This window comes from Polyodon spathula, chromosome 43 (genome assembly GCF_017654505.1).
Source record: "Polyodon spathula isolate WHYD16114869_AA chromosome 43, ASM1765450v1, whole genome shotgun sequence".
In the NCBI taxonomy this organism is placed as follows: Eukaryota; Metazoa; Chordata; class Actinopteri; order Acipenseriformes; family Polyodontidae; genus Polyodon; species Polyodon spathula.
The window spans coordinates 3,323,396-3,333,039 of NC_054576.1; positions in this window are offsets into that span (position 1 = coordinate 3,323,396).

Genomic DNA, 9,644 nt, shown 5'->3' on the forward strand with positions numbered 1-9,644 from the left:
ACCTCCAGCACCGGATCAGCAGTGCGCCACTGGCCCGGTACCAACAGGCACCTCCATCTCCCTGCAGCCGGGGGTTGCTGCCTTCCTGGGCTGGCTCCCTCTTCGGAGGCCAAGCGCCCCAAACCCCTCCCCCCTCATCCCGCCAGGAACCCCACTACCCGGCTCCAGTCCCCCCCCCCACCACGGGGGGGGTTTGGGTGCCCCCCGCTCTGGGGTCGTGTCGAAGGCGGACAGTCAAAATCCAGGCCCTGCACGCTCAAGTACTGTCACAGCGTCTCGCTGGCCCAGGCCTCCGGGGGTGGGTGAGTCGTGAGCCAGGGTCGCCCTCCCCCTTACCACCATCCCCCATAGATACCACGTGCAGGCCCCGCCCCCTGGCAATGGCCCCGCCCCTATCCTCCCACCCCGTCCCACCCGGGGGGACCCTACCCACCCTACCCACCCTCAAACCCACCCCCCCTGGCGGGTCCAGATCCCGCCCACCCCTCTCATCCCTCTCACCCTCTCATCCCCTCTCACCCACGTGTAGCCCACCCCGCCACAGGCCACCCACCCCTCCCACCCCGCCCACCCCTCTCACCACACCCTCCAGAGGGCTCCCTGTCCAAGCGCGCCCCCGGGTAGGGTCGTGGTCTGGGAGGTCTCAACACAGGCCCTCACTCCCGGTCTCTCCCAGCTCTCCCAGCATCCCCTCCAGTTGTCCGATACACGGACCTCTCCACCCTGTCCACGGGGCAGCCCCCGCATGTGGTGGGGGACGGTGGGACAGTTACCCGTGCGGCCCGTCCCCCTCTGCACTCCCCCCTCCCCCACTACTGGAGGGGTACCCATCAGCCCCCTACCCAGTCCAGCAGCATGTCCACTCCCAGCACCCTCTCCAGAGACCCAAATCAAACTCCCAGCCCGCTCAGCCAGCACACCCCCCGCAGCAGTTCATATTCACCACCGGGGGCTCCGCTGTGCCGGTCTCGGCGTCTTCCCATCACCCCCGGCACCTTGTCCAATCCCAGCATGCCGTGCACGCCCTTGCCCAGCAGCAGCAGGTGGCTCAACATCACCAGTATGTCTCCCAGTATCCCTCCCTCTCCTCCATCCCCCCTCCCCCATCCCACTCCCCGCTCCCACCTCCCTCTGTCCCGCTCACCCCGCTCTCGCCACACCCACCCCAGCACCCCGGCCAATCACAGCAGGGCCAGGGGGCGGGGTCGGGAGGGGCGGGGACTGGGGGCAGCGGGAAATCCAAGCCAATAAACCGCATCAGCACTGTGGTGTAGGAGAGGGGAGAGAGAGGGGAGTGAGGAGAGAGATAGAGAGGGGAGAGAGAGAGAAAGGGGAGTGAGGGGAGAGGGGAGTGAGGAGTGAAGAGAGAGGGGAGAGAGATGGGAGTGAGGAGCGAGGAGAGTGGGGAGGGGAGAGGGGAGAGAGAGGAGTGAGGGGAAGAGAGGGGAGAGAGGAGTGAGGGGAGTGAGGAGTGGGGAGAAAGAGGAGAGGGGAGGGAAAAGGAGTGTAGAGGGAGGTAGAGAGAAAAGGAGAAGAGAGGAGAGGGGAGGGGAAGGGAGGGGAGAGAGGTAGAGAGAAGATGAGAGGAGAGGGGAAAGGAAGGGAGGGAGGGAAGAGAGAGGAGAGGAGAGGAGAGAGGTGAGGAGAGAGGAGAGGAGAGGGGAGAGTAATATCTCATGACAAATTTTGTTTTGTCTTCCCATCAGATAACTTGTGGTGTGAGATTGAGCAGGAGGAGGAGGAGGAAGAGTGAAGAGTGAACATTGCCTCTCAACATCGCCCCTCCTTGTCAACGGGTGTAACGGGGAGTTCGTGTGGTTCGTGGTGTGCCGGCTCCTGTTGCCTGTCCATTGCCTGCCTGCCTGTCTGCCTGCCTGCCTGTGCACGCTGGCCTGCCTGTCTGTCTGTCTGCCTGCCTGTCTGTCTGCCTGTCTGTCTGTCTGTCTGTGCTGTATCGACAGCCACGACATAACGTGACATACTGGTAGACACCGCAGTCTGGTTCGTGTAACTGATGACCATCCGTGGCGTCAACCACACTGTCTGTCGCGGTATCGGCACTTCTGACCTCGGGGGTCACCAGTCTGTGTTCCAATTGGTCAATTGTCAGCGTGGTTCACCACTCAATTGTGTCCACGGCGGTTTGTGTTTTTCCTCGTCTAGCGTTCAAACTACAGACAGAGCGTTCAAATTGTCACGCATTCCCATGTGACCGCAGACACTGGGGCGTGTGTGACACACACTGTGACCCCGTGTGCACACACTGACACACACACTGGGACACGTGGTGACTGTGTGTGTGACTGTTGGGTGACCACACACTGTGGACACCCCCCACACTTGTGTGACACCCCGCATGCACACTACACACACTGTGTTTGACACCCTTTGCACACACTGAACACACACACTGACACACACACACACACTGACACACACACTGACACCCACGCACACACATGACACACACATGACACCCACGCACACTGACACACACACACACTGACACACACACTGACACACACACACACACTGACACACACACTGACACACACACACTGACACCCCCGTACACACTGACTGTGTGTGTACTGTGGGGGGCACTGTGGTGTGACACTGGTGGTTACTGACTGCTGTGACTGTGTGTGTACGTGTGACTGACACACACACTGACACCCCACTGACTGTGTGTGTTGACTGGTGTGTGGTGTGCACACACCACACTGGGACAACCCTGCCACTTGACACACTGTGTGACTTCTGGTACTGTGACTGTGCTGTGTGTGTGTACACACACTGTCACTGTGTGTGTGACTGTGGTACGTGTGACTGCACACACGTGTGACTGTGTGTGTGACTGTTTGGGTGTGACTGTGTGTGTGACAACACACGTGTGACTGTGTGTGGTTGTGTGTGACTGTGACTAACCCTGCACACTGTGACGTTGTGGGTGTTGTGTGACGTGGGCACGTGTGACTGTGTGAGTGACGCACACTGTTGTGTGTGACCTGACACGATGTGACACACACACTGTGCGTGTGTGCGCACACTCACACTCACACACACTGACACACTCACACCCTCACACACACACACACACTGACACACATGCACACTGACACACTGACACACACACTGACACGCGCACACACTGACACACACACTGACACACGCACACACTCACACACACACTCACACTCACACACTGACACACTCACACACACACACTCACACTCACTCACACACTCACACTGACACTCACTCACACACTCACACTCACACACTCACTCACACACACTCACACTCACTCACACTCACACTCACACTCACTCACTCACACACTCACACACACACACACACACACTCACACTCACACACTCACTGTGTAGTGGTGAGTGACTAAGTGTACCACACTGAGTCAGTGTCACTCACTACACACTCAGTGTCACACAGTCACTCTCAGACACTCAGTGAGTTGTCAGTGAGTAGGTGTGAGTGTGTCAGGTGGTGAGGGTAGTCACACACCTGTGGGGTTCACTCATTCACAAACACTCACACTCACTCACACTCACTCACACTCACACACTCACACACTCACACACACACTCACACTCACACTCACACACTCACTCACACACACACTCACAGGATCAAAGGAATTCTTTTTTTCGCATCGCGTCAAACGGACAAGAAACTTTATTTTTTTTTGGGAGCAGAACTCGGTGGAACAGGGTTGGCATTTTTTAAAATAGAAAACGTTTGAAACCGAACTGATGAGATTGATAGCATTGAAACCAGTCTGAAACCAACTCCCCTCTTATCTCCTTCCCAGTATCAAACTGGGAGCTGCCTGCCTGCCTGCCGGCCTCCCTAGTGACTTTTTCTACCGAATCTTCAACTGGGCAGATGCCAAATACTGTCCTGTGCCAAACAGTGTCTCCAGGTAGCTGCTTTCCAGTACACACCAAATACTGTCCCCCAGCTAACGTGGCTTTCCCTGCGTTTTCCCCAGCGTCCTTCCAGCACCCCTGCTCGTAATGGAGCAATTCCCAGAACTATCCTCAAACTACAGCTGCGGCACACGTTTTGCAGCCCCTAAAATCAGAGATCTTTTAAAAAGTACAGAATGATGTCACCTGAATCCACCTGAACCCTTAACAGCAGCACTGCGGTATTTCATGGTAGATGTCGACATTTTTTTCTCAAATTGTCATATTTTTTTTTCTCTTTTTGTGATGTATCTGGAAAAGCTGCAAAGCGCTGGTGTGTAACCCAGCACATTAACGCAGCGTCGTTCAGAAGCTTTCGTTCCACTTTATGAAGCAAGATGAGTTCACAGAGCGAAACTTTTGGGCAGAGCTGTGTTGCTGGCCCTCCTGCAGAACATGGCATCTCTTAAGGGTCTGTTCCTTGCCTCCACTAGAGGGCAGCAGCGTGTTGTGGGGGCAGGTTTAAAGGAGCGCTGTTGAGATCACACTGGGTTTGTTTTAAACTTTTCAGAACTGTCCCCCGAGGATGTGAGAATGATATTGAAATCAGAGCTAGAAGAACAAATGAGTTAAAAAAAAAAAAAAAAAGACAAATGAGATTTTTTCCCTCCCTCTTGTTTAGCATTTTTATTTTTTTATTTATAGAAACACACAACATGTGATACTTTTAAAGATAAGGCAATAAAAAACGAGGCTAGCTTCAAAGTAAAACATTCTTCTAAATAAATGATAATTGCAACGTTGTTAATACCAATGGAACTATACAACATATCCAGGACAATGTTCTGTGTCATAATTAAAGTAGTTATCAGTGGAATATTTACTAGGAAACGAGAAATATTTGTTATAACATGTGCAGCGTTGGTCCATACTTTATTATTATTATTATTATTATTATTATTATTATTATTATTATTATGAGTCATTCAGCAGAGGCGTTTATCCAGAGCGACTCGCAGAGACCAGGGGGGTGAACTCTGCATCGTCAACAGCTGCTGCTGCAGAGTCTCTTCCAATAGGACCTCATCTGTTTTGCGTCTCGCCCGAAGGACAGAGCACAAGGAGGTTCAGCGACTCGCTCGGGGTCACACACAGTGAGTCAGTGGCTGCTGCAGAATCCCTTCCAATAGGACCTCGTCTGTTTTGCGTCTCGCCCGAAGGACGGAGCACAAGGAGGTGAAGTGACTCGCTCGGGGTCACACACAGTGAGTCAGTGGCTGCTGCAGAATCCCTTCAATAGGACCTCGTCTGTTTTGCATCTCGCCCGAAGGACAGAGCACAAGGAGGTTCAGCGACTCGCTCGGGGTCACACGCGGTTCTTTGAGATTTCAACCCCCTGGCGAGCTTGCATTGCGGCGAGGAGAGATTGCCCAGGTGGTAGATGCGCCCAGCTCTGAAAGCAAGGCACTGCGGAGTGCCGTGGTCTGTTGTGCGGTGTTGCTGCTTTGTATGGAGGTGTCAGGAACAGAGAATCGTCACTCCAGGAAAAATTCATAATGGAGCATCTGAACAGTGTTCTTATTGATTTGTATTCTTCTTCTTAATATTATTACTGCAATTGATATTGTTGTCATTATTAGTACTGCATTGATATGTTTGTCATTCAAATGATTATTATAATATTATATATATATTATTGAAAGGAAAGTAACTATCCTTTCTTACGCTTATGCTGAGAACTGGTAAACTAGACTCTATAAAATGTAAATAATATTAAGCATTCTATAGCTGATTGCACATGACGGGACAAAACTTGTCGCTACGTGTACGGTTGCCCGATGATATCACTGGGGTTATTATATTTCCAACGATGACTTATTTACTATTTTATTTTTTTTATTTTATTTTATTATTATTATTATTATTATTATTATTATTGAATGTTTGAAGGTGTGTTTTGCACATAAAGTGACGATCGTTAACTTTGCGGCGCCCCATGCTTTGAATAAAATTTTGCTTGAAATGTTGTGGCTCAGAATGATAATAATTAAAATAATAACTAATACATTCAAATAATATAATATATTTATATTACTTGATATAGATATATATATATATATATACACACCTTTAATAAAAAATAAATATTTTGATTACTGCAGGAAGTCCTATATTGTCTACGAAAAAAAAAAAAAGAATATATATATATATATATATATATATATAATATATATATATATATATATACATCCACTTCTCCTGAAAAATAAATATTTGATTACTGCAGGAAGTCCAAACTCCTCCATCTCTCTCTCCCCCTCTCAATCTCCATCCGTCTCTCTCCTCTCTCCTCTCTCTCTCTCTCTCTCTCTCCTCTCTCTCTCTCTCTGAATAATGTATTATTATCCAGTAATATTGAGCCCTCGACTGTAACAAACGAAGGGATGGGTTTGATCAGCCGATGCTCTGGTACTCCTTTCATTGCAGTGTTTTAGAGCAGAGGGGATGACAGCGTCAGTCACCTCTCTGTGGTTTGCCCGGGCTGTCACCCTCTTTCAGTGCATTGCAGCCAACCACTAGGTTGGATAACAAGGTTGTGAAGCTAGTCTAGTGGTAGAGGTGAGGAACTGGGAGAGGGAGGCAGTGTGGCCTGGTCTGGTGGTTAGAGCTGAGGGACTGGGAGAGAGGCAGGGAGTGTGGCTCACTGGTTAGAGCTCAGGGACTGGGAGAGAGGCAGGGAGTGTGGCTCACTGGTTAGAGCTGAGAGACTGGGAGAGAGACAGGGAGTGTGGCTCAGTGGTTAGAGCTGAGGGACTGGGAGAGAGTGTGGCTCAGTGGTTAGAGCTGAGGGACTGGGAGAGAGGCAGGGAGTGTGGCTCAGTGGTTAGAGCTGAGGGACTGGGAGAGAGGCAGGGAGTGTGGCTCAGTGGTTAGAGCTGAGGGACTGGGAGAGAGGCAGGGAGGCAGTGTGGTCTAGTGGTTAGAGCTGAGGGACTGGGGAGGAGGAGTGTGGCTCACTGGTTAGAGCTGAGGGACTGGGAGAGAGGCAGGGAGTGTGGCTCAGTGGTTAGAGCTGAGGGACTGGGAGAGAGGCAGGGAGTGTGGCTCACTGGTTAGAGCTGAGGGACTGGGAGAGAGGAAGGGAACAGCATGTAAAAATAAATTTAAAAAAAAAAACGAAATAAAATAGAGCCCCTGCACTTTCTGAATGAATCTGTACAGTATATTGTATATTGTGTCTATAATGATATAATGTTTACAGCCAGGAATAGTGACTTTGAAATGGGCTGTACCATCTCTCCATGTTTCAGGGGGGTGTGCATGTGTGTAAAAGTGGGCTCTGGGCTGAACCATTTATTATTATTATTTTGTTTTGTTTTTTACTACCTGTTACTGTGAAGCAAAAAAAGAGAAATTGTTGTACATGTGGGAGGAGTTAATATTATTATTATTATTATTATTATTGTTAAGAAAAATATATGAAAAATATATAAGGAATTTTATTTGTATATATAAAGAAATAATGTGAATATTTAATGCTTCTGAGATTATAAAAAAAATTATTGCTGTCAAAAAAATAAATAATAAAAAAAAAAACGCTTGCCTTTGCTGGTGTTTTATTGTGTGTTTTATTTGCATGTTATTTGCAAGGTGTGTGTGAATATTAACGAGAACACTCGTGTTCCGTTATGGTTTTAAAAATAGAGTTTTAATGAATGTTCTTTATTAAGTTTAAAATATTGGAAACTCTGACTCTGTAGGAAAAACTTCTTTTATACGCTGGGCTGCTGTACTTGTGCTGGGTTTCACTGCATTGCCCCATGTGCAGGAGAGCACAGAGAGGCTCTGCCCTGTACACAGAGAGGCTCTGCCCAGCACACAGAGAGGCTCTGCCCAGCACACAGAGAGGCTCTGCCCTGTACACAGAGAGGCTCTGCCCAGCACACAGAGAGGCTCTGCCCAGGATACAGAGAGGCTCTGCCCAGCACACAGAGAGGCTCTGCCCAGGATACAGAGAGGCTCTGCCCAGCACACAGAGAGGCTCTGCCCAGGATACAGAGAGGCTCTGCCCAGGATACAGAGAGGCTCTGCCCAGCACACAGAGAGGCTCTGCCCAGGATACAGAGAGGCTCTGCCCAGTACACAGAGAGGCTCTGCCCTGTACACAGAGAGGCTCTGCCCAGCACACAGAGAGGCTCTGCCCAGGATACAGAGAGGCTCTGCCCAGTACACAGAGAGGCTCTGCCCAGGATACAGAGAGGCTCTGCCCAGCACACAGAGAGGCTCTGCCCAGCACACAGAGAGGCTCTGCCCAGGACACAGAGAGGCTCTGCCCAGGATACAGAGAGGCTCTGCCCAGCACACAGAGAGGCTCTGCCCAGCACACAGAGAGGCTCTGCCCAGGATACAGAGAGGCTCTGCCCAGCACACAGAGAGGCTCTGCCCAGCACACAGAGAGGCTCTGCCCAGGATACAGAGAGGCTCTGCCCAGCACACAGAGAGGCTCTGCCCAGGATACAGAGAGGCTCTGCCCAGGATACAGAGAGGCTCTGCCCAGCACACAGAGAGGCTCTGCCCAGCACACAGAGAGGCTCTGCCCAGGATACAGAGAGGCTCTGCCCAGCACACAGAGAGGCTCTGCCCAGCACACAGAGAGGCTCTGCCCAGCACACAGAGAGGCTCTGCCCAGGATACAGAGAGGCTCTGCCCAGCACACGGAGAGGCTCTGCCCAGGATACAGAGAGGCTCTGCCCAGCACACAGAGAGGCTCTGCCCAGCACACAGAGAGGCTCTGCCCAGCACACAGAGAGGCTCTGCCCAGGATACAGAGAGGCTCTGCCCAGGATACAGAGAGGCTCTGCCCAGCACACAGAGAGGCTCTGCCCAGCACACAGAGAGGCTCTGCCCAGGATACAGAGAGGCTCTGCCCAGCACACAGAGAGGCTCTGCCCAGGACACAGAGAGGCTCTGCCCAGCACACAGAGAGGCTCTGCCCAGGATACAGAGAGGCTCTGCCCAGCACACAGAGAGGCTCTGCCCAGGATACAGAGAGGCTCTGCCCAGCACACAGAGAGGCTCTGCCCAGCACACAGAGAGGCTCTGCCCAGGATACAGAGAGGCTCTGCCCAGCACACAGAGAGGCTCTGCCCAGCACACAGAGAGGCTCTGCCCAGGACACACAGGCTCTGCCCAGCACACAGAGAGGCTCTGCCCAGGATACAGAGAGGCTCTGCCCAGCACACAGAGAGGCTCTGCCCAGCACACAGAGAGGCTCTGCCCAGCATACAGAGAGGCTCTGCCCAGCACACAGAGAGGCTCTGCCCAGCACACAGAGAGGCTCTGCCCAGGATACAGAGAGGCTCTGCCCAGCACACAGAGAGGCTCTGCCCAGCACACAGAGAGGCTCTGCCCAGCACACAGAGAGGCTCTGCCCAGCACACAGAGAGGCTCTGCCCAGCACACAGAGAGGCTCTGCCCAGGATACAGAGAGGCTCTGCCCAGGATACAGAGAGGCTCTGCCCAGCACACAGAGAGGCTCTGCCCAGCACACAGAGAGGCTCTGCCCAGCACACGGAGAGGCTCTGCCCAGGATACAGAGAGGCTCTGCCCAGCACACGGAGAGGCTGGATACAGAGAGGCTCTGCCCTGTACACAGAGCAGCAAACTTCAAAAAAATTAAGATAAACAGAAAACGAATATAAAAATATATATATA